Here is a 26,280-nt window from a genome sequence, read left to right as displayed (position 1 = left end):
TGTAAACTAAACTGAAAGCATCTCTTTGAGCCACTTCAGCACAATCTGTAGGAATGTGCATGTCTGTGCCCTTTCTTGCTGTTCATGAAGCTCCAACTGTAAATATTACTGATACTGACACATATGTTCTGCAGCTTGTAGGCATCTCCATCCCCCTCCCATTTAGGGTTACAGCACTTGAATCCCTTCCATAACTGGTCCTTGCACCTCATTTATGTGTTTAGTGAGGGATATTGATTCCCAGTGTTACCTTCCCTTTGCATATCACTGAAACAGAGGGAAGGAAATACCTAACTTGCTCCTCCTTGGTTGTCCCAAAGAGAAAATCCTTGTGGAAGAGTGCTAATGTGTTATTGCTTTCACATTAGCCATGGCTAATGAACTAATAACTAGGCAATATAAGCCCTCTTATAGAAAAAACACTTATGAATGTAGAGCAGAAATATTTGGACATTTTTCACATTGAGTAGCTACCAACAGAAACAAAGGGGGCTTAGATCTACTTCAGCACAGAGTGACAGATAGAATCACTGAGCTTGGAAAAAACCCTCAAAATCATTGAGTTCAGCTGCAAATGTGCCCCTGAGCACCACACCTACAGAACCAGGGATGTGCCAGGAGAGTGGGCAGGAAAAGGAGAGGCAAAGCCCCAGCACTGCCCCCAAACAGCCCAGGAAAGATGAAACAGTGTCACTGACATATTTTATAAAAAATCCTTTTGCCAGGATTTTTTCTCCTGAGAAGCTGAGAGGCCTCAGAAATGAAATGTAAACAATAATTTCTGCTGCTGTGGAATATGGTCTGTAGATGGTTTACAAACAGGTGCATCTTTGATTGGTTCCATGTGGATTGTTTTTACTTAATGACCAATCATGGTCCAGCTGTGTTGGACTCTCTGGTCAGTCACAAGATTTTATTATTCATTCCTTTCTAGCCTTCTGAATCCTTTCTCACTATTTCTTTTAGTATACTTCTAATATATCATTTTCTTTTAATATAATATATATCATAAAATAAAAAATCAGCCTTCTGAAACATGGAGTCAAGATTCTCATCTCTTCCCTCAAACACCACAAGACAGTGCCCCTCTACCACTGAATTCCTGCCTCTCTAGACAGGGTAGCTGTTTTAGAAACCCCAAACTATTAGATTTTGTGAAAGGCAGACAGTGCCCTCCAGGCTCCTGCCAGTGCAATATCAAGTGACTCATCAACCAATAAAAAGAGAAAAAAAAATGAAAGATGCATTTTAAACAACTAATATTTTCTTTACCCACTTTCTTTGATATTTTCTTAAGGGAGGAAGAGACATTGGAATACCATCATAGCTCTTTTTATTCCCACTGAAAGACCTCATAACTTGTAATAATCTGGCTCATGCATCCCAGGCAGTTTATGGCAAAGGAATGATTCAGAATTTTCATTTTCCTGTGGGAATATACAGCCTCCCCTGCTCTAGAGCTCGGAGTGTGACCCTGAGGTGTGATTCTGACCCCTGTGAAGTCCTGGATTCCTGATCCCTGTGTCTCTGTTTCACTGCTCTCCTCGCTGGCCTCTCCCACCCAGGATCAGGATGGGGATCTGTGTAATTCCTGCAGGATTTAATGAACTCGTTACAGAAGGGAAATTGAATGGCTCCTGTAGCACTCATGTAAAGAACAATAAGAGGAATAAACATCACAGCAGACGTTGCTTCTCTTCCAAGCAATATTCAGCTCCAAACAATCTTCTTTGCCATTAATGAAGAAAAATACAAAAGCAGAATCTGGCAGATGAGAGGAAGAAACAAAGGAGTGCTGAGAGTGAATTGGTTTGTTCTGAAGGGGCATTTCTGTGGTTAGTGCCAGGGGGATTTACACTTCTCAGTTTTTGTGTCACAGCTGACTTTCTTTGCTAAAATATATTCGCATTTGGTAGGTGTGGCTGTGAACTACCTGGCTCTGAGCACAAGTTTTTCTCATCTGCCACACAGAAAGTCACACTTTGATTTTCAGAATGAATCATATAACAGCTTCTTGACTGGGAAGGAGATTCAACAGAGAAAAGCCACAGCTGTTTGAGCTAAAAAAAAATCTCAATGTCTTCTCAATGTTTGTCTCTGCTCTTCTTGTGGTTTTGTTCCATTTTTAACCTTCTTTTTTATGACAAGACAGCATTATTGAATACTGATGAGACAAAACTCAGTTCTCTGCTAGGCAATACATTTTCCAGTCACTTTATGGGAGCCCTCAGTGTGTGACCTGCAATGTTCTGGGTGCTGTTCAGGCAGTTTGGGCTGATGGAACACACTCTGCTGCTCTTTGGGGTGTAGGGAACAAGGTAAGAGAAGAGTGGGAGCTGACAATACCTGCCATGATCAGGATTGCAAACTTTTGCTGTCAAAGCTTTCCTCTGGCTATAAATCTCCTTTTTCCATGTGGAAATGACTTTAAAATGACAGGGAAATGTGCTCCCTCTGAGGAGCTCTCAGTGCTGGAGCTGCTGTGGTTTCCACGGAGGCTGGGGCACTGCAGGGAGTGCCAGACACCTCCAGGGAAATCTGAGCCATGGTTTCACCTGCAGGGTGGTGAGTACAGAAACCCTGTGTGTGCAACCACATCCACAAGCAGGGCAGCAGCCTGAAAATCAGGGCACTGGGATGGGTCCCTGAATGGATTCAGGTGAGCACGGCAGCCTTAATAGTTAATAAAATTACTGAAGGGTGAATTGAGCTGTTTGGGATATCTGCACAAACTGTTCCTCCTGAGCTGGGTCCCTAAAATAGCTCCAAAGCCACAAGCCCAATAAAATAACTCTCCTGTTTCCACATGGCCCTGCCCTAAGCCTGCACGTTTCAAAGGAGGAATTAAAATGACTGTGGTGCACAAAGCTTTCCTCAGCAAGGTTGCTCATCCCACATGCAATTATTTATTTATGGATGTATGGCTTCCCCAGAATACCTCCCCGAGAACATTTGAGTTATCAGTTCTGCAAATCAATAAAACACATCTGGTAAGTAAAACTTGGATGGTCTCATGCTGTGATAGCTTTTGTAATACTTCCTGCATTCATTATTAATGGTTCATTATGGAATTAATAATTTAAAGTTATCTCTGATAATTTTAACAGTTCCCCAGTCTGATATTTTTATATATATAATTATTATTATCTTATTTGGATATAACTTTGTGTTCTGAGACCAATATCCTTCATATATTTTCAAAGCTTCAGGGACTAATCAAAATACAGTAAAGCTCAGGGAAAATGGATATATAAGTATTACTTTATATAAAGAAAATCTAAGTTGTGTGTGAATCTCATTTAATATTTTTTCTTTCTTTGAAGCCTTCTACTTTTTTCTGTATCAGTGACTCACTTCTCATATTCACTTTACAGGTATAAGGAGTCTATCACTTTTGGGACTTGAATAAAGATGAGCTTGAGAATTTTAGTGTTAGAATCAAATAATGAATATCCAGCAGTTCCTGCAGCTGAGGGTGGTGTCAGTCCAAGCAGGAAAGGGTTGGATTTTCATTACCACTATCAGCCTATCACTAGAAACACAGAAAGTTCATTCCCAGGTGAGTTCAACAACCAAATCCATGCTGCCAGTGTCTTTAAAAGAAAATATTTTGTCTAACATACACTAAATCCTTTGGACCCTGAGGTACAAAAGGCAATTTTTGTGTAGAAATGTTTATTGAAGCCATCTCAGAACACTTGTTCCAGAACAATATTTTGTTCTCAAATCTCGAGGTAGCAGAGGCCACAAGAAAGGAAGGTTATCCCTGTGCAATAAACATAGAAGTTAACATATTTTGAGTCAGAAATAGTTTTGCTAATAGCCTCAGTAATAGCAAGTTTTCATTGCTATGAGTTTTTATATTTCTCTTATCTCCACATTTTGTTCCACGGTAAAAACTTGCAGAGCAAACATTCTGCATGTTATAATGACATGTAGAACTGCATCTCTATTCCCTAGTGAGAGAAATGTTTTTATCAGGAATAAATTATTTTATTTCATGTGCTTTTTATACTTCTCATTTTTCAGTCATGTTCCTTTTTGTACAATTTATATATATTTATCTGCCTAAAATTGCATTGTGCCAAACAGCAGAAAATATTTATATTTAAGAATAAGAAAATTTTTGGTTGTTACATGTGCTAATATTTTAAATATATTCTTTATATAAAGACTGGATAAAGAACAGAACTGAGTTCCAAAGTTGGTGCCAGCTGGAGCCAGTGATGGGGGAGAAGAACTGCTGAGAGTAAAGGTATGCAGGATTGGAGGAAAGGCAGATCTGGATAATCCCAAAGTTTACAGTTCGGAAAGCAGATTTCTGTCTGCTAAGGGAAGAATGCTAATTTTGTTAAAGTCTGTGTATCAAACAGCATCCCTGAGAACACTGGAAACAAACTTCATTTCACTTTTGAAGCTCACGCTGAGAAGAATTTTACTTTTTCTTTAGGTATTTTTTAGGCAGAAAGATTCCTACTGAAGAAACTGAAGCCTCCTGAGGAAAAGTCCTCCAGGTTTCTGGGCAGGAACTTTTTGTAGGCAATTGTACATTGCTCTATAAAACTCAGCTGGGCTGAGGATTCTTGTCAGAGCAATGCTGCTAGAAAACCTCCAGTGAATTTGGAGTAGGAAACATCAGTCAATATGAAACATTTTTTACAAAAATGTCCTCAAGTTTAGAAGATGCTTCAGATTAGAAGTATCTATTTTTGGACAGTAAAGTTCTCCATCAATTTGCTCACCTGCTCCAGAAAAAACTGACAAACATTGCAAGGGAAGGCACTGAGAAGGGAGCGATAATTTGGTGTAAAAGCAGTTTTTATTAAATTCCAAGTATAAGAGAAACTACTGCAATCCTTAAGTCTTGACTCCAGTGTTGTACAGGGCATAGGTTTCCCCAGAATTAATTGTTGCTTTGAGCCCAATAACTGCTGAGTAATTAGAGCTTTTCTCTTAGACAATGTTTTAATTATTTTTGCTGTCCTTCTTTGAAATGTGTCCAACCCTTCGATGTCCTTCTGCAGATACAAGAAGCAGGCACAACATTCACAAGTGGTTTTTTCAGTTTGCCAGGACTGAAAAAATATGATCTTTTTCTTCCAGTCTGATGCTGTCCAGGCTGTTATGCCCAGGGATCATGTAAATTTACTCAGTGTTCACTATTTTGCTAAAAACTCATGTCTTCACAATCATCAGGATTTCCATGTTCTTAGCAGGACCCATGTTTCCTAGGACAGGAAAATGTCCTCTCCTGTAAGCAAGACCTATATTCTTTGTCACAGACCTGCAATTTGATGTTTGAAATACTTAATTTTGCATCCCTACCAAAAGATCCAATGTTTCATTTTGGGGATCTCTCTTCATTTATTGTACTAGTATTTTTCTCAGTTATTGTGTCTCCAGACATGCAGGTTACCTCAACAGGCGCTATCTGCAGCTGGGTGAGAAGTGCCTGGTTTGATCCACATTGTCTCTAATGCATGGAAATATTTGTAACATTTTGTGTTTCCCAGTTTGTGCCCAGATACTGTAAGACACAAGATTTTGCCTTTTATTTGGTTTCAAGACGTAAAACCAGGTGACAGACTGAGTGTGGCTGATAACAAACCTGTTACTACTCTCCAGCCTTGGGCAGGAACCCCAAAGTGAGATATCTTTCATAGCATCGTTAATGAATCACCTGTATCAGTGAATAAACCCCTCATCTCTCACTCTGGTTTTCATCAAGTGCTGGAGAGGTGCTATAACAACACAGTTTGCTCAGTCTGGATCCATCATGTGTGAGGGATTAATCCTCTCAAACTGTGTTTGATGCATTTTGACAGACAATACCCAGCTAATTCAAACCCAGTGTTTGAGTAAATAAGGACAAAACATTTCCCTGCTTTCCTGTTAGCTGAATTTCAAGCTGACAGAGGCTACTTTTTATCTCACCATTGGATCTGTCAAGCTACCAGATATCTGCATTTTACAATGATAAATGTATGAGCAGGAGGTTGTTTTGACCCTTACCATCTTTTCAGAGACATCAGTTTAACACCAACATGCATAAGGAGTTTTATAGGTCCTACACTGTATCTGTAGCAATGGGCTTTATATGAGTTTGGTATAAATCATGTTTCTTCTGTCCATTTATGCTGTTTGTAATTAGGGGCCTCATTAATGTTGTAGCATATGTTGTTTAGGATGCATAAGCAGGAATACTGAAATGTGTTAGAATCCAATTTAAGGCTCAGGGCTTCAAGCCTGAGGAATTTTCACCAACATTAATGGGACTCACACATATGAAAGCATTCACTGAGTTACAAAATTCATTTTCCTTCCTCAATGCTGTCAGTAATTCTTAAGAACTGTCTCTAATTTCTATCAAACCTGGCCACAATGCACTAAACATAATCCCTTAGCACAGTGCAATAATTGGAGATAAAGTCTTTCTGAAAGCAACATGCTAATAAATCTTTTAAACATTGAAAACCTTGCAAATATCTAACTTACTGTATTATAACCCAGCTGGTGCAAATCTTTCCCTTGAAAGTGCTTTTAGTCAGTTTGGGGTTGGTTTACATTTCTAGAAGAATGAAATTAGTCACAAAAATTGGTTGTTCCTTTGGAAAGTGTCAATACCTTGTGAAAAAGGAAACCATGTATTTCAGTCAGAGAGCAAAATCTGCAGTGCTTTGACATGGCACTAAAGATATAATGGAAATATTCTGTATTTTCTGACTCCCTGCCCTGAGCTGGACTGTACTAGCACAGCTGGAGAAGGCAGTGAGTGTAGCAATTGCTAGCAATGTTCAGGATTTTTTTTAAAACAAAATGGGATGGTTTGAATTGAAATTGGTGTTAAACTTCACATGGAGGGTCCCAATTCTGTATAGGATAAACCCCAGACTTGTCTATGAATGGCTGTGTAAGAGTGTCGCAGCCATCTTTTCATGAAAATCCTTTCTTTAGGATTTTTCCTCCTGAGAAGCTGAAAGGCCTCAGGGACAAAATGCAAACAATGATTATCTGCTGCTGTGGAATGCAACAGGTGCATCTGTGATTGGTCTCATGTGGTTGTTTCTAATTAATGGCCAATCACAGTCAGCTGGTTTGGACTCTCTGTCAGAGCCACAAGCCTTTGTTATCATTCCTTCTTTTTTCTATTCTTAGCTAGCCTTCTGATGAAACCTTTTCTCTATTCTTTCAGTATAGTTTTAATGTAATATATAACATAAAGTGATAAATCAAGCCTTCTGAAACATGGAGTCAGATCCTCATCTCTTCCCTAGTCCTGAGACCCCTGTGAATACCATGACATAAAAAGAAGCAGTTTCCTCCATGAGCCCTTTCTGCTCTGGACCAGTGGCTCAGCTGTGGCTCAGAGGATGCTCCTGCATCCTTGGTGACTCCCCTGCTGCCAGGGGAGTGCAGCTGGGAACCAAAACCCTCAGAGGGAGCTAAAAACCAGCACTGGTGTGGAAGGATCGCCTCTTCCAGGCACAGCTGGATGTGAGGGGGATCACAGTTCTCTCTTAATGAGTTAATTTAATTTATTTTGTAAGAAACGTGAGAGGCACAGCCTGGGAAGGCAATTCCATACAGCTCAGGAAGCTTTGTGGATGTGATTTATACAAACATTTAAATTAAGAACAGTGAAGGTCATAAGCATTATATTTCCTTTATGTCATATTTGGTCTCTCAGACTCTGACATGAGATCCTGACCTTGGAGTAAATCAAGGTCTGAGTATGGCCAAAGCTGGTGTAAACTGGAGAAGCCTCAAGGTCTTTTTTGATATATAAATGTCATATTTGGTCTCTCAGACTCTGACATGAGATCCTAAACTTGGAGTAAATCAAGGTCTGAGTAGGCCAAAGCTGGTGAAAACTGGAGAAGCCTCAAGGTCTGTTCTGTTGTTTGGGGATTTATCACCAAAGGGGTATCAGGGACAGACAAAGGTGATGCAGACTCCATCATTAGAAGGCATGAAAAAGGCACTTTATTATTAGAAATCCACAGTTCTTATAGAAACATTGGTGGACCTAAGGCCTGATCGGCCTTTAGGAATCTTCTCTCACTTGTTGGTGAAGAAGGGACAGCTCCTTCTTGTAAACACCTCTGACAAACAGAGATTGCCTGCCAGGTGCACAAATTGAGATAATAATTGTTTTAATTCTTTCTCTGAGCTTTCTCACAGCTTCTCAGGAAAATCCTGTGTCTCTCTGTTCAGAGGATATGTGATTATCACAAGGATTGCCAAAATTTAGAGGCCCTGCGCTCCCTAGGAGTCATTTACACCCCAGGGTACATCTCTGGAGTCCAGGTGGCTGAACAGGAGCTGCAGATTAGCCCATTACATCTCTATTTTATCTCTCCCACACACTCTTAGGTGTATCAGATTATGTTATTTAAAATTATTTGCCTTTGACAATACTGCATTCTGAAAGTATGTTTATAGAAATGTTATTAAAGAAGTGAATCTTTCACTGCTCAAAGTATTCTGTGATGCTATTTCCCCCTAACAATATCAGAGTGGAGTGTTGGAACAGACAGCTTTATAATAAGATAGAATGTAATTGATATTGCAGACTTGCTTGATAGTGAAAAATGAGACTGTCACCAGCCTCATGGAAAATCATTTTGGTAGAACAACCTTGCAACTGAAAGCAAAGAAATAACCCAAACCAGACAACTGGTGTCTATTAAAATTAGTTCACACACTGCTTTCACATTCCATACTGGTTTAACACGTAGCTCTTGATTAGACCATCTTTGATCTCATTTGTCATTATCAAATCACTGGACATACTAATGTTTCTGTGAAAGACCAATAGTCTGAAAAAATAAATAAACCAGACACTTCTCAGGACAGAATGCAGCCCATCTTCCCTGTTTTTAATAATACTTTATTCTGTACCTGCTCCTATTATTCTTTTTTTTTTTTTTTTTGCATCTCTGCTCACTTGCACTCTGAAGGGTTTTGCATAAATATTTCATTCTATTTTTATTAATTAATAAAGAATTAATTCAGTGAGAAAAATGTTATAAGTACCTTCAAACATGTGAGGGCTACTAAAAATCTAGAGGAGAGACATTACTTGCAGTAATATCTATTGGATTTATACTCTGAGTAATGGTATAAATTAAAAGGAATTACCTTGAAGGTGAAGAGATACAAGACATGTAGCAAAATTACCTAAACCAGGAAATATATTCCAAAATGGCCAAAGCAAGTCCCCTGACATGAATGTTTCTTCAGCATCAAAGTTAATGGTTCAGTCATCTACATCCATTTTCAGATGGGCTTGAAAAGCAAATGAGGACTAAATGTGCTCCAGAGGAGCTTCTGCATTAGTGGGACCCTTCCATTTGAAAATGGACCTGAGAAACAGAAGAAGAATAAATATGCTCTAGAGAAATTCCTGCATTAGCAGACCTAAGTGGTGAACTAAGCCTCTTCCACCTCTAATTCCTGTGATTCCTTGATAGATCTGTAATTAAGCTGGGGATGCTTAAAGTGCTTTCTGATGAAATAAGATGCAGCCTGGCCATTAGTGAGCCAGTCTCTCATAGGCTGGAGATTATTCTATAAGGACAAAATGAAGATCCAAGTCCTGAAAGAATTTTCCTCTTTCTCTTTGAAGTTAACTTTGTAATTTTTAAGTGATATCCAAGACATCTGTTCAAAAGATGGAAGACTGGAACCTAGTAAAAATTAGCACCCCATTTTTTGTCAGCACTTAAAATTCAACTTTTCCCCAAGGCAAGCAACAGTAGTCAGAATTGCAGTCGGAGGTGTCACAGACATCCTTTATGTAAAATCCTTTCTTTAGGAGTTTTCCTCCTGAGAACCTGCGAGGCCTCAGGAACAAAATGCAAACAATGATTATCTGCTGCTGTGGAATGCAACAGGTGCATCTGGGATTGGTCTCATGTGGTTGTTTCTAATTAATGGCCAATCACAGTCAGCTGGCTCGGACAGAGAGTCTGAGCCACAAACCTTTGTTATCATTCTTTCCTATTCTAATCTTAGCCAGCCTTCTGATGAAATCCTTTCTTCTCTTCTTTTAGTATAGTTTTAATATTATCGATATCATAAAATAATAAATCAAGCCTTCTGAACCATGGAGTCAGATCCTCATCTCTTCCCTCATCCTGAGACCCCTGTGAGTACCGTCACACCAAGGTAACATTTTCCTATGGGCAATGTTTTCAAATATCAGCATCTTGGATTAAACACCTTCCTGTGGAGTTGCCTGACCAGATTTTCTTCCATGGCAGTTGGTCTTGCAAAATCATCTGCCCACTTTTCAAATTCCTATGAGTTGAGGGGAGCTCAAATTTGTTCCCATTGTGAATCCCAAACACAGCACTGTGCCAGTTCCTGAGAGGAAATGAGCTCTACTGTGATGGTGTTCACAGGGGTTTTCAGATTGGGGAAGAGATGAGGATCTGACTCCATGTTTCAGAAGGCTTGATTTATTATTTTATGATATATATTACATTAAAACTATACTAAAAGAATAGAAGAAAGAATTTCATCAGAAGGCTGGCTAAGAATAGAATAGGAAGGAATGATAACAAAGGTTTGTGGCTCTGTCCAAGCCAGCTGACTGTGATTGGTCATTAATTACAAACATCCAACATGAGACCAATCACAGATGCACCTGTTGCATTCCACAGCAGCAGATAATCATGGTTTGCATTTTGTTCCTGAGGCCTTTCAGCTTCACAGGAGCAAAAATCCCAAGGAAAGGATTTTTCATAAAAGATATCTGCGACACTCTACCTCTGCTGGAACCAGGAAGGGAATTGCAGCCAGTGAAAAAAACACCACCAAAATCAAAACAAATACATATGTGTAACACTTTTTCTTTATTTCTTTTCCACGCTTTCCATTCTGGCCTGGCATTCTGGCTATGATGACATCCTGAGTTGAGCAAATGTCACCCAACCTGTCAGGTTCACCCTGATAAACCTACATGCTGCATGTTTAATAATTCCTCACTAAGAACTCTTGCTGACATTCAGTGTGATTGAAAACTCATTTAACTTTAAAATGGAGCTAAATACCTAAATATTGACTGCAAAAAAAGACAAAGGAGAAGCACTGTCTTAGTGATTTTTACACCAGCTTCATCTGATTTAAAAAGAGTAAATTTTGCAGGATTTAGTCAGTCATGCAGACAAGTACTATTTGCTGCATAAGGAGCTTTGACAGAAAGAAGACATGAACTTTATAAAGCTGCTAAGCACAGAGTGGCAACTTTTCATAGTGTTTTTATTAACAATGAATGGTTTTGAAGCACTCATGACCTGGAATAGCATTGTAATCCGACTACAGTCTTTGCTGTGCCACTGAAAATAGGCAAATAAAGTCCTGTCTGCCTTTCTGCTCAAATGTGTGATTACTCTTGAGCAAGTTTTTGGCTGGCTTGGCAAGGAATGGGGTGGTGGTGAGGAAGAGGGGCTGAGCTGATTTAAGTGCATCTGCTGGGGACTTGGTGCCAATGAGAATATGAAATAGCAAAGCTGGGATGGAGCTCAGATCAGGCTCCCCTGTTCTGCTGCTGGCCCTTGGAGCCTTGGAGCAGCTTCTGGGACAGACTTTTCAAGGGTTTTTGAGAGAGAGCAATGATGTTTTCAGAGATGTGCTGGTCACAAAAAAATCACCCCTTCTCTACACGAGTGGTTTTACACAAGAGACACCTCCTCACATCCCAAGAATTCTCAAACCACTATAAAGGAAAAGTGGAAGCAGGACAGGGAACTCATCACCTGTTTATTGAAGGTGTTCCAGTCCATGAAAAAGCACATCAAGGAATAAAACAGAAGAATGGGGAGGAAAAGGCAGAGAATGCCTTTTAGCTCAACAGGATAGGTTTTATCTATTAAAAATCCCATTTTCCTGGGCACTGCCACAGAAGCCAATTCTGTGTACTTTGTGTTGAATGACTGTTGAATAACATTTCAAAAATGCTGTTATTCCCAAGACAGAAAAGTTGATTTTTGAATGCTTTTGCTGTTTAATAATCTTTATTCAAATTATATATTTGGTTCCTCCTCTGAGAAATTTTTCATTCCAGTCAGATTAAGATAAACTAGGCTACAGGGAGTTATGGTCATGGGAAGAGGCAGTGCTTTGTCTAAATATTGAAAAATATAGAATGTTCCTCTCTTCCCAAGCCTCCTTATGGCAAGATGTAAAATTCAAAATTAACAACAAAACATTCATTTGGAACTAGTGGTCCTCCAGGGGAAAAATGTTTATAAATTATTTTATAACACAGGGATATTTTGGTTTATTTCCTGTAGTTGTGAAAAAAATGCTGTTTACCTGATGGTTATTAAAAATAATACCTTGCATTACACTGATGAATTAGAGAATTTTTCTCAGATTTAATCACCCTAGATGAGGACTCTCAATTGCCCTCTATTCACAAAATCAATAGTTTATGCCATCCAACACATTTGGAGCTGATGTTTTGCTACTCAGTCTTTGTAGCATCAAGGACTGGAACACTTTTATTAGTATTTTTAGGCCTCCCCTCCAATCATTTATATAAAAAGCCATCTTTTTTTGCCTGCACATAGTCCTCAAGTGCTCTGAGTCTTGTTGCAGTTGAAGAAAAAGCCCACTTAGCAACTCTTGAAACATTTGTTTTCTTCACTTCTCTCAACTATTCCTTTTAATTTTGCATCTTAAGAGTTTAATTATCTCTGGTAGAATTGCCACTTCTGTCACAAGTTTCACATACTGACAACTCACATATCTTGGATACTGCCTGAATGTATTCCTTGCTTTTACCATATGCATATTTTTCAGGATTTTTGGATTTGAAAGGCACAGAGCGTTCTTTTTAAATGACTTAGTTTCATTTTAACATTCAAATAAATAAATGTTGCTCCCACTAAGGAAATTCTGACAAGATCTAGGCAGTTTAGACTTCCCCTGAAATATAACAGTGTTTCAGGTAGATTAAACCTTGACAAAAAGTTAAATCAAATTATATTCTCTATGCTCAATTTTCTTTGGGGAACCAAAACTCACTGAAGTGTAAAAGTCTAATTAATTATGTAGTATGCTAATATTTTTTAAATTAAGAACACCTGTGATTTAACTCTAACATGCCGTGAATGTGTCTGCAATTGACTATGACAAGAAGATTAGGAGAGCTAAAAATAACCTCAAAAATTCATGCAAAAGGGTGGACAGAAAATCCCAAGCCTGATTAAGGCAAAGGGGACATCACTAAGGGATAGGGAGGGACCAAACACAGTTATTTATACGATTGTTTTCCCAGGTACAAGCTCCCAGCTTCTGGACAAATGTTCTTTAAAGACATTCTGAGGCAAAAATTGCATCATGATCATCATATCAATGGCCAACTTTAAGCACATTATTACAGGTCCCTTGTACATCTGTTCTTTGAACTTGTTTAAGTTCTTGCACCTCCTGGCACAGCTTGAATTCTGTATTGTAGAAAAAGGTGTTATTTCCTTCTTTAAACCTCTTGCTTATCAGTTTTTTGTTGTAAGATCTGGTCCTTACTTGCCTTATTTTTTGCAATTTGAAAATCCTGGTTTACTCAGCCTCACTCACCAGGGTAGCTTTTCCAAGAGTTTCAACATTATTAATCTAACCTAGGTCTATTTTGTTATTAATCTTCCCTAGGTCTATTTTATGCTATTTTGAGATGTGACCATTGCATGCAATGAGGGAGATGTGAACACACCCCTGTACAGGGGTGCAAGGCTGTTCCCCTCCCAGGTACCATTTCCTTTATGAATTATTCCACCAGCCTACATGGCTTTCCATGGCTCCTCCATGCAGAGCTGCTCTTTAATAAATCTGTCACAAACCATTCTTAAACTGGCATCAATTGACTTCCTTGAGCACACACATCCCTCATGGAGGTGTTATCTTCACTTATTCCCTGAGAAATCACTCTGCAATGTGGACTTCCTCTTGCTTTAGTGTTGAAATAAGGTGGAGAAGTTATAAAAGGAAGGCCTCATGAAATCAGGCCAGCTCTGTTAGATCAGTGCTGGTCATTTCTGCTAAGTGCAGCTGGCACTCTGCAAGCTCCCTTGTGAAAACAATCCTTGTGTGAACAGATAATTAACAAAACAATCTATTCCTGGGTGGAAAACAATTGTACCTGCATAAACATTAAATCTATCCCATGAGAATCAGTGAAGAAAATACGTAACCAAGTGCAGAATAGAGAGATTTGATGGACAAGTAAAATACCTTTTACTAACCAATAAAGTTGTGATGGTGTTCACAGGGGTCCCGGATGAGGGAAGAGATGAGGATCTGACTCCATGTTTCAGAAGGCCGATTTATTATTTTATGATATATATTATATTAAAACTATACTAAAAGAATAGAAGAAAGGATTTCATCAGAAGGCTAGCTAAGAATAGAAAGGAAAAGAATGATAACAAAGGGTTCTGTCTGGGACAGAGAGTCTGAGCCAGCTGACTGTGATTGGCCATTAATTAGAAACAACCACATGAGACCAATCCCAGATGCACCTGTTGCATTCCACAGCAGCAGATAATCAATGTTTACATTTTTTTTCTGAGGCCTTTCAGCTTCTCAGGAGAAAAGATCCTAAGGAAAGGATTTTACATAAAAGGTATCTGTGGCATGGAGTAATTGGCAAGAAAGCTACTGATCGATTGGAGGCACACACAAGGTCTGTAAAACTTTATAAAAATGAGTTATGTGAATAAAAAAGAGGCTTTTTCCTGCATGAAGGAAATGGAGTCTTGTGTGTTTTATTCCGATAGGTTTAGTCTTTCGTTAAGGTGAGATCTGGTCCATAGCTGTAAAGGACAAGAGGGAATGGCTCCCAGTGCCAGAGGGCAGGGCTGGGTGGGATCTTGGCAATGAGGAATTGTTCCCTGGCAGGGTGGGCAGGCCCTGGCACAGGGTGCCCAGAGCAGCTGGGGCTGCCCCTGGATCCCTGGCAGTGCCCAAGGCCAGGCTGGACACTGGGGACAGTGGAAGGTGTCCCTGCCATGGCGGGGGTGGCACTGGATGAGCTTTGAGGTCCTTTTCAATTAAAATCATTCGGGGATTCCATGATTTTCTCTGTGCTTTCCCTTCAATCTCTATCCCTTTTTCATCAATTGCAGCGGTGAAATGTTGGGTGCTTTCACTCAAAACCTTCCTGGAGTCAGAAACCCAACCTGAACAGGAGCTGTAAGGCATTTCTGTGGCCATGGAAGGGCTAGGAACAATCTGTGCTGTGTACAAACACAACAAGGCAAAAATAAAACAAGCTTTTCTGTTGCTCATGCAGATTTTGAGATGCTGATCCAAGCAATGATGTGTAAAGCTCCCTGTAGCTGTGTATTACTGAATCTGTCTGGAATGTGCTATCACAGGTCTCCATCTTACAGAAAGACATCCAGAATAAAAGTTTCATCCATAATAGCATGTGATAAAATAGTCACTTCTCCTTGCCCAAAGTAATGCATTAGGCATTTCCACAAGATGAAGACTTTTCCTAGGATCTTATCTGGTAACTTTTGTTTGAGAGGGAATATATTGCTGTGTATCAAACTGAACTCTCACATTTACCAGAGATACATAAAAAATAGAAACGTAGGGCATTCTGTACAATCTGAAATGAATGTGCTGCAAGGGTAGCAAGAGAAAGCCCATAATAAGCTGAAACTCTATTTTTCAATATACTTGTGTCATATCATATAATATTTAACCAGAATCTCAAGAGTGAAGGAGGCTTTAATGTGGACTCATAAATCAGTTTCTTGCACCTCATAAGGAAGCCTTGTAAAAATTGAATTGAGCCACACAGTGGATGGCAACACATTACACAGTGAAAAAAAAATATAAAAATCAGTTTTGCCTTTTGTTTCCAGCAGTGACATTTTGAGAAGGTTCACAATTTCATATCTGATAGGACAGAGAGGATAAAAATCTGCAATTGTGTCCCAGATCTCTCAATGGCACAAACCATAAAAGGTGGTAATATAGCGTCTTATCTGCATTGCTGATATTCCAACGTGGAAAATCAGGCTCTCAGACACAAATGTTGTATTCTAAAGTACAGCTGTGGGCAGGGGAACTTGTTCCTGGCAGTGAGGGTGCATTCACTGTGCCTTTATATACTGGGAACTGCTTATGCCAAGTACGATTTGGTATTTTGTAATTGATTTGGTATTTGGTAATTGTAAATTTAAAGGATTTAAAAATATGTTTGAGCAGTTTGAAGTGAAATGATATTGTGATAATAACATCGCCCACACTGTGCTGTGTTTTGCAAATGCTCAGAGACAAAGCTGACATTGCCATGCCCACATTAGAGATAAAGAAACCCCGAGATGGGCAGGAACTTCACCAAACCCACCCAGGAGCAGATTTCCCACCCCAGAAACTCCCAGGGAGAGGCAGAGGTGGTGCAGGGATAATGGACCCCATCCCATAATGGCCCCTATCCCACAGAACCCTGCCTGGCTCTGCAGGGCACTGAGCCGTGCTTTCATCCTCTTCCCACTGAATTAAACACAATCTCCACTGAGCACAGCCCCAATTTAAATTTTTTTTTAAAAATGCCAAAAGTTACCAAAAAAAATAAGGAATCCATATGCTAAGTAAAGAGGAAGGCTACTGCTATATATTTAAAATATTGGTATTTGTGGGAATCATATTCTTATAAAAGTTATTTTGCTAGGTTTGGTTTTCGGTGGTTTGTTTGTTTGTTTGTTTTTGTTTTGGGTTTTTTGTTTTGTTTTGGTATTTTGGTTTGGGTTTTATTGGTTTTTTGTTTGGTATTTTTTTGTTTGGGTGTTTTTGTGGGTTTTTTTGTGGTTTTTTTGTTTGTTTTTTTGGGGTTTTTTTGGGTTTTTCTCCTTTTTTAGTGATTTTTTTTGGTTGGTTTGGTTTGGGTTTTTTTGTTTGTTTTGTTTTAGTTTGGTTTTGTTTATTGGTTTTTGTGGTTTGTTTTGGGGTTTTTGTTTTTGTTTTTTTTTATTTTATTTTTTATTTTTTGAGGTTTTTTTACTTTTTGAATTTTTGTTTGTTTGTTTTTTGGTTTTGTTATTATTTCAGCTTGTATCTGGTGATAAATCCAGCTTGTGTATCAGGATTCAGACCCCACTCCCACTTCCCCTGCCCCCAAAGGAGCCCTTGCACACAAGAGAGCTCCAAGATCCCAGCAATCCCAGTAAATACCAGTAAATCCCAGTAAATCCCAGTTCTTCAGGCACTTCTGCATCCAGCACCTTGAGATCCTTCTTTGTATGGAGAAGACCCTGCTATAAATTCTGCTGCAAGCAAAGACCTGAATATGGACAGAAATGCAATGGAAAACTCATTCTGAGCTACTGGAGAGCTCAACTTTAATGTAATACAGATCAAAAACGAACTGCAGGAGCCTGCTTTTGATTTATGGAACACTATGACTTGTTGCACAGCAAGCAATTAAGAATGATAACTGAGAGAAATTAGTTCAGTGTAACAGAATTTACAATGGAGATTTGGGGTATTTTTCCTGCAGGTTTTAAAAGTGGGCATCTCTCTCACAAAACAGAGTTAAAGCCACCATGCAGTCAATTCCTTTAAGAGTGCAATTTACAAATGTACCTTTTCTTAAAGCTAATACTAAAAATAGTTCAGGAGGAGCTATAAATAGTTCAGGAATATCCATCTCTATTAAAAAATAAAAATCAAACAACAAAAACAGAGAGGAAAATCTTCTACACTTCTGAAATCCAGATAAACTCCGCTTCCTTCTTCAGAAAAGTAAGGAAACCAGGAGAAAGCTGTGTGAAAAACAAGTAAATCCAATGTGTACATAGAAGGGAAGATTTCTGAAAATTTAGGAATTTATCAAACATCTTTCACCAAAAATTATAAATATAAAAATATAAATACGTAAAAATTATATATATATATATATATATATATATATATATATATATATATATCCTATGAGTTGGAATACACTAAAATACTCTGAATTCCTTGAAGTTTCCTCAGTGGAAAATGTAGCAAAGAAATCCTGCTTGCTAATCCTACACAGTTAATGTATGGCAAAGTGTTTTCCAGGCAGGAAGATGGGACCAGAGCTCCAGGATTATTTAATCCAGAGCTGACTATCAGCACCTTTCATACAGGATGGAAAATCTGTCTCAGACACATTTGGTACCTCCTTGGTACCAAATTAAAGCTCGTTAAGGTCAATGGAGTAGTTTCAGAGCAATTCAGCACTTCATAGCAGCTACCAGAGATGTGCTCTGGGAAGTCACAAATTTAAAACCTAGTGGGACAAGATTCTAATTTACCAAAGTTGTCATTCCTAACTACTATACCTGGAGCTATTTTATACTTCATTAGCTTTTTCCTAATTTATGAGTAATCTAATATATCAGAATATTCTGGTTCAGGTGGGCTCCATAGAAAATCCTGGTCTGCCCCTTCATGCCCAAGCATTTACTTTGTCTGGCTTATTCAGCATTATCCACATCTAAACTCTTTCAGAATGAAGTGATTTGCTGCCCTGAATGTTAATGCTGTATATTCTTGAAGCAGAAAAATCTGCATTTAGTTGAGCAGTATCAATATGTAGGTACTGGAGCAGAAGGTAGAAGCAGCATGTGCACCCATGGAGAATAGAGAGCTTTTGCAAACAGTGTCACAGTTTTTTGAAAAATACATCTGTTTTGCTCAATTGACACTCCATGATACTGCAATTATGAGCCATATGTGAGTGTGGTAATTTGGGAAGATAAATTAACATTTTAAAATCGAGACTTGGTGATGTTTATATCATTGTGCAGCAGCTTCCACAGAGCTGGAAGGGGTTCCCTCACTTTTAGGAGAGGATCTGTCCCAGCTGCTGTTGGATAGATGGAAGGATGTGTCCAGGGGCTGTGCTGGAGAACAAATCCAGAGCCTGAGCCCATGGCATGGCCTCTGCTGCTGCTGGAGCTGTGCATCAGGCACTCACAGGAGATTTTTACACTTTAGGGCACAGTCTTGGCCCCAGAGATGTTCATGTCAATATTATCCTATTTGTTCACCTGCAGTGTACCCATGTTGGACCTGAAAAGTAAAGCACTAAACATTTCAAATAAATGGCATTATATTAGCTGGATATTAGTAGTTTCATAATTATTAAATCTGAGATTGGGAATTAGGGAGTTCTGGCTTTTCTAATAAAGGGGTGGAGTAATCCAAAAGTAGACTGCCATCAAAGGTGTAATTTGAAAGTAAAATGGAAGGAAGGAAGTGGCGGAAGGAAGGAAGTGGCGGAAGGAAGGAAGTGGCGGAAGGAAGGAAGGAAGGAAGGAAGGAAGGAAGGAAGGAAGTGGCGGAAGGAAGGAAGTGGCGGAAGGAAGTGGCGGAAGGAAGTGGCGGAAGGAAGGAAGGAAGTGGCGGAAGGAAGGAAGGAAGGAAGTGGCGGAAGGAAGGAAGTGGCGGAAGGAAGGAAGTGGCGGAAGGAAGGAAGGAAGGAAGGAAGGAAGGAAGGAAGGAAGGAAGGAAGGAAGGAAGGAAGGAAGGAAGGAAGGAAGGAAGGAAGGAAGGAAGGAAGGAAGGAAGGAAGGAAGGAAGGAAGTGGCGGAAGGAAGTGGCGGAAGGAAGGAAGGAAGTGGCGGAAGGAAGTGGCGGAAGGAAGTGGCGGAAGGAAGTGGCGGAAGGAAGTGGCGGAAGGAAGTGGCGGAAGGAAGTGGCGGAAGGAAGTGGCGGAAGGAAGGAAGGAAGGAAGGAAGGAAGGAAGGAAGGAAGGAAGGAAGGAAGGAAGGAAGGAAGGAAGGAAGGAAGGAAGGAAGGAAGGAAGGAAGGAAGTGGCGGAAGGAAGGAAGGAAGGAAGTGGCGGAAGGAAGGAAGGAAGGAAGGAAGTGGCGGAAGGAAGGAAGGAAGGAAGGAAGGAAGTGGCGGAAGGAAGGAAGGAAGGAAGGAAGGAAGTGGCGGAAGGAAGGAAGGAAGGAAGGAAGTGGCGGAAGGAAGTGGCGGAAGGAAGTGGCGGAAGGAAGGAAGGAAGGAAGGAAGGAAGGAAGGAAGGAAGGAAGGAAGGAAGGAAGGAAGGAAGGAAGGAAGTGGCAGAAGGAAGGAAGGAAGTGGCGGAAGGAAGTGGCGGAAGGAAGGAAGGAAGTGGCGGAAGGAAGTGGCGGAAGTGGCGGAAGTGGCGGAAGTGGCGGAAGTGGCGGAAGTGGCGGAAGTGGCGGAAGGAAGGAAGGAAGGAAGGAAGGAAGGAAGGAAGGAAGGAAGGAAGGAAGTGGCGGAAGGAAGGAAGGAAGTGGCGGAAGGAAGGAAGTGGCGGAAGGAAGTGGCGGAAGGAAGTGGCGGAAGGAAGGAAGTGGCGGAAGGAAGTGGCGGAAGGAAGGAAGGAAGTGGCGGAAGGAAGGAAGTGGCGGAAGGAAGTGGCGGAAGGAAGTGGCGGAAGGAAGTGGCGGAAGGAAGGAAGTGGCGGAAGGAAGGAAGGAAGGAAGGAAGGAAGGAAGGAAGGAAGGAAGGAAGGAAGGAAGGAAGGAAGGAAGGAAGGAAGGAAGGAAGGAAGGAAGGAAGGAAGGAAGGAAGGAAGGAAGGAAGGAAGTGGCAGAAGGAAGGAAGGAAGTGGCGGAAGGAAGTGGCGGAAGGAAGGAAGTGGCGGAAGTGGCGGAAAGAAAGGAAGGAAGGAAGGAAGTGGCGGAAGGAAGTGGCGGAAGGAAGGAAGTGGCGGAAGGAAGTGGCGGAAGGAAGGAAGTGGCGGAAGGAAGTGGCGGAAGGAAGTGGCGGAAGGAAGGAAGTGGCGGAAGGAAGGAAGGAAGTGGCGGAAGGAAGGAAGTGGCGGAAGGAAGGAAGTGGCGGAAGGAAGTGGCGGAAGGAAGTGGCGGAAGGAAGTGGCGGAAGGAAGTGGCGGAAGGAAGGAAGGAAGGAAGGAAGGAAGGAAGGAAGGAAGGAAGGAAGGAAGGAAGGAAGGAAGGAAGGAAGGAAGGAAGGAAGGAAGTGGCGGAAGTGGCGGAAGGAAGTGGCGGAAGTGGTGGAAGTGGCGGAAGTGGCGGAAGGAAGGAAGGAAGGAAGGAAGGAAGGAAGGAAGGAAGGAAGGAAGGAAGGAAGGAAGGAAGGAAGGAAGGAAATATAGTAATTATTTGTTGTAGGCAAAAAAAATATAGCTATAGCTCAAATCTGGAACACTAACATTTAGCAGATAATTGGGAGTATGTGCACACATAGATAAATTAAACTTCCAAATCTAAATTAAACTTCTGAGCTTTCAAGAAATCTCCTTGCTACCTGCAGCAAACATGGGCTGCCTGTTAATTTTAATGACGGTGGGACTAAACAAAGATGACATTTCCCAAATCTTCCAGAGACATGACACAGAACTGTCAAAAAGGAGGCTCAGCACACATTGTGCTTCTGCACAGGCACTGTGGAGGTTGGGGAGGTCAGATCTGGAAGAGGAGTTTGTGCAGAAAGAAGATTTGTGAAGAGATGTGGCCTTGGAAATAAGATCTCAGCTGAGGGAGGATCTGGGAGATCAGGGATGGGTGTGAGGGAAATTCTGGGGGTCCAGGAGACCTTGGCATTAAAACCTGAGAAGTTCCAACCCCGGGGAGCCAACACAGCTCAGGAGGACAGGACCTTCTGCCCTGTCCTGGCCTGAAATCATCACCTGACTATCATTAGACTATACCAACATCCATGCTTAAAGGATGGGATTGGTTTGAAGAGGGAGATGCAAAGAACTCGAGTTCTTTCTAATTGCCTTTAAAATTTGAGTCTGAATTTATACCATAGGTGGAAAAGATCTGCCAGTGTGTACCAGCATAGGCAAAAAGGCTCCCTACAATCCATAAAAGCTGAGATATCTGAGTAGAGGCAGGTCCTTCACTATCCATCCTCTGTTGCAGTTTTATGACTGAATATTTGCTTCAGATTTTGGAGTTGGAACCATGGTAACAACGTGTCCATTTCAAGATAAATGGAAAACACAGCATTTATCATGGGCAGAGGATTTAAATGCAAATTTGTTAAGAAGACTTGTTCCTTTTCAGCCATGAAATGTGATGTGTAGAGCACTGTGTATTTTATTTTTACTAGGTAACTTTATTCCACCTTCAGTTTGATCTGTGGGAGTGAAGGGAGGATCTGTGACTGTATGAAGGACAGCTAGAACAGGTCAGAGAGAAATAGGACCTCATACAGCATCACATGTGGCACTGTGGAAAAGCTTTAAGGATTCAGCTAAGAAAGTTTTGTCTGTTACTTTCCAAATAAGCCTCCTTTTGAACTCTAAATAAAGAATAAATCAGGTATTCCAATCCTGTTGCCATACATGAGAAAGAGAAATAATATACTCTGCAATATAGGTCATCAGCATAGATATTTTTATCCTAGGTTGCATTTTATTTTAAATACTTGCAAGGGGGGCTTGTGTGTGGATCATTTTCACAATAATGAGATGGTATAATAAGTCTGCATTATAGAGCAGGCAGGTAGAATATTTAAATTATCATAAATAAATGGAGAGGATAAAACCATCATTAGAGAAAAATGAGAATAAACTTAGAGTTTATCATCAGTCATTTATTTAGCTGTCATTTATTTTCAAAGAATTGATTGGAACTGATGCCCAAATATGGGAGCCATGCAAGCAGTGGCATCATGGGTTCAATCTCTTTGCTCAAACTTTGAAAAACATCTTAACCCAGGGCTGTATTTTCTGCCTTTTCCACCACATTTTTTTCCCAACAGGCAGCTATATTCCTGTGTTTCTGGAATTCTTTCCCACTCTAGTTTTCTGCCAGCTATAAAGGCAGCAGGTTCTTGATTCTGGATGTGAGCAGAACCCAGCCTGTGTTGTGTCCATTCCCTCAGTGAGGCACCACCCTCAAGTGCTGCATCAACAGCAGAATTTAAACTGAAAACATGGACAGGTGAGATCAGGAATCCACAGCTGAGGCTCCAGTGCCTAACCTGGATGAAGCTCAAGGCCAGAGAGGTGGCTTTTCCTGACAGCCATGCATTTTCAAGTTTGTAATTAAAATTTGCTTCCCAGGTGTGGGAACCCAGAGCATCCCTCTGGCTGTCCAGGATGGCCAGGATCCCTGCCAGGGGGCTCAGAGACCCTGGCACAGAGCCCAGAACACCTGTGGGTTTGATTGTGACCCATGGAGCAAATTACCAACCTTAGATGAAGATCAGCAAGCCACGACAGTTTAGGTAGAATAATAGTGAAGTTATCACGGGGTGGAAAAGTTGATTTTGGGGTTTTTAGTATGGGGGTTCAGGGGGCAAGATGGAGGGAACTGGGCATGTTCAGCCTTTCTCCTTCTTCTTCTTCTTGGCCTCCATCTTCTGCTGTGATGGTGGCACTTACAGATTGGTTTAGAGTAGAAGCTCACTGTCTAACATAGGTGATAGGGATTGGAAAGTAATTGTAAACATTGTACATGTAGTTTTTAGTATAAAACCATAACACTGCCCTGGGGGCAGGCAGAGTGTCTGGAACTGTCCTGCTGGACAGATCTGGGCAGGGCAGGAGAAAGAATTTCATAGATAAGAGACAATAAACAACCTTGAGACTGAGAAATGAAGAGCCCTGACTGCTTCTTCAAGTGCTGGGCTGGGAAAAGAGACTTTCCAACTCTTCTCGGGGTCACTGTGAGCAGATCCCAACTCCCAGACCCCCCAGCAATCCCCCTGTGCACCCCTGGCAGCCTCGGGGCTGTGCCCATTCCCTGGAGCCTGAGCAGTGCTAGCGCCTCTGGGGGATCAGAACCTTTCCTGATCCCCATCCTGACCCTGCCCATGTCCCTGCTCTCCAGCATTCCCTGCCTGCTGTCCCAGGCCCAGAGCAGAGATCAATCCCTGCCCCTCACGGGGTTCTGCTCTGCTCTGGGGTCTCCCCTCAATCTCCTCCACTAAAAGCTCCTCTGAGGGAGGATAATCTCACTTCTCCTGTACAGTTTGTTTGTGGAAGCCATGCGGAAAACAAAGTGGGAAAATGATGCCTTTAAACCAGACGTGGGTTTACTGGGACAGTATCTAGCTCACAATAGGCTTTTGTCTATATAATAAAGCAAAAATGCAGCAAATACAGCAGAACACCAACACCAGAGCCTGAAAAATGGTTTTTTATTTCATTTGCTGTCTTTCACATCTTCCTGTCCAGCACACACCTGCCTGCCAAGTGTCTATTCACAGTCCAACAAGAGATTTTTCTTCCTGCTACTCCCCAGTCAAAGAAATTCTTTCATGCAATAATAACCTAATAGTTGTTTTACCTTCTGCACACCTTCCTTAACCCTTCAAGGCTCAAATGGGAACAGTCTTCCAGCTGGAAATTTGATTTTGGATGGACTTGAGCCAAATGGCTGCTCCTGTAGTGATAGGCAGAGAATAGAGGGTTTTTTGTTTATTTTGTTGTGGACAGCCAGCTGGCAGTGCTTCTCACATTGGAATTTCAGTGGACTCCTGGCAGCAGTTTCCCACTTATCCCTCAAAGGAGAGGCACACTGCCTCACCATGTCATCCTGTTAGAGTTTATTTCTTGCATAATGAGCAACATTGACAGGGATATTTGCAAATTCTTAAATATTCTGCCATCCCACTGGTGAAATCAGTGGTTTAGCATTTCAGGTAGAAAGAGCTTCAAACAAGGTATTAATTTTATACCTTCCAGGTTCAGTATGGAGAAAGCCAAAAGAACCTGGTTACCTTTGTGATCTCCTTTTAATAGTCAGTATTTACTAGTAACAAGTGGCCAGTGCAATCCCTCAGGCTAAAGAGGATAATTTCACCCAAATAATCAATAATTGCTTCTCAGGTACCCTAATCCATGGTCCAGGATAAGTATTCAGGGTGTATGTGCATATCACAGCACACATGTGATAAATATGTATTTGGTCATATGCTTCACACATGTGATAAATATGTATTTGGTCGTATTTATACATGATTTCCAGGCTTTAGGCAGAACAAATAGGAGGTTTTTCATTGTCATGTCACCATGCACATAACCTACTAATTGTGCAGTGGTCTGGCATGAACTGCACTCTGAAATTGTGGGTTGCTCTTCATGGATCTGTGTGTCTGTGTGTCTGTCCGTGTGTTCCTGACCCCACAGGTCAACACCAATCCATGCAGGCATGGTCCTGTGGGAGGATGAAGAAAGCAAATGATGCATTTGTCTAATTCCTCACCTAGCAAGGCTTCCTACACAAGTTTATTAATATTTCATTGTTTCTTTAGCAGAGTTCTTTTCACACTTCTCTGTTCTCTCTTATTTACAACTGAGGAACATGGGCTCTTTTATGTTATTCATTAACAGACATTTATTTGACAAATGCTGGTGGTGTGGTGTTTTTTTCATGCAGAACTTCTGTGCTGCAAAGACTCTGCTGGCTACTGTGCTGAAGGGTGTTAATGCAACAGGAGGAATTCTTGAAAGAGCAAATTCCCCATCTGCACCCAGGGCCAGTTGGTTCCATTCATTTTTGAGTACAGGCAAGCAAAGCCTTTCACTGTAGGAAGAAAATGACCTGGTTTAGCCCAGGATCACAGAGCCTACTGGATGTATGTGGGCACAAAAATTGCATTTTTTGAGGTAGTTGTCTGTTATTTGTGTTGCATTGTTATTTTAGTTAAATGAGAGCTGTGCTGGTAATCATGGAATCATATCCTGAGCTGGATGGGATGCACAAGGATCATCCAGTCCCAGACCCCAGCAATCCCCCCTGTCCATCCCTGGTGTCCAAACCCTCCTGGAGCTCTGGCAGCCTCAGGGCTGTGCCCATTCCCTGGGCAGTGCCCAGCACCTCTGGGGAAGCAGAATCTTTCCAAAATCTACTCTAAATATCCCCTGACACAGCTTCATGCCATTCCCTGGGCTCCTAAATGTTTCCAGTGGATTTTAACTCCTGTCACAAGGCAAAAGTGTAAGTTATCAGAATTCTAATTCAGGTGATATTACTGGGACTGGAAATGAAATCTCAGATTCACCTGACTTTTCTTTATCAGTTCACATCAGTTTTGCATATGCATTTTGTAATCTGTTGGTATTAGATTTGTTTCATTAGTGAAAGACACTGTAATTTTTTAAGAATATGGCCTTCCCCATGATAAACAGCGCTGCTCTTGGCTCACTCTCAGCTCATCCAGAGTGACCAGAATGGGCACAAGGCTGTGTCCTGAGCACTCAGAGGGGACACACAGCCAGCAGTGTGCATGCAGCAGCTGGAAGCAAACACATCCTAGCTGTGACAGTGTTCTCAGGGGTTCCAGGATGAGGGAAGAGATGAGAATCTTGACTCCATGTTTCAGAAGGCTGAT

This window comes from Zonotrichia albicollis, chromosome 13 (assembly GCF_047830755.1).
Source record: "Zonotrichia albicollis isolate bZonAlb1 chromosome 13, bZonAlb1.hap1, whole genome shotgun sequence".
Classification (NCBI taxonomy): Eukaryota; Metazoa; Chordata; class Aves; order Passeriformes; family Passerellidae; genus Zonotrichia; species Zonotrichia albicollis.
Note: the sequence above shows the minus strand (reverse complement) of the source record.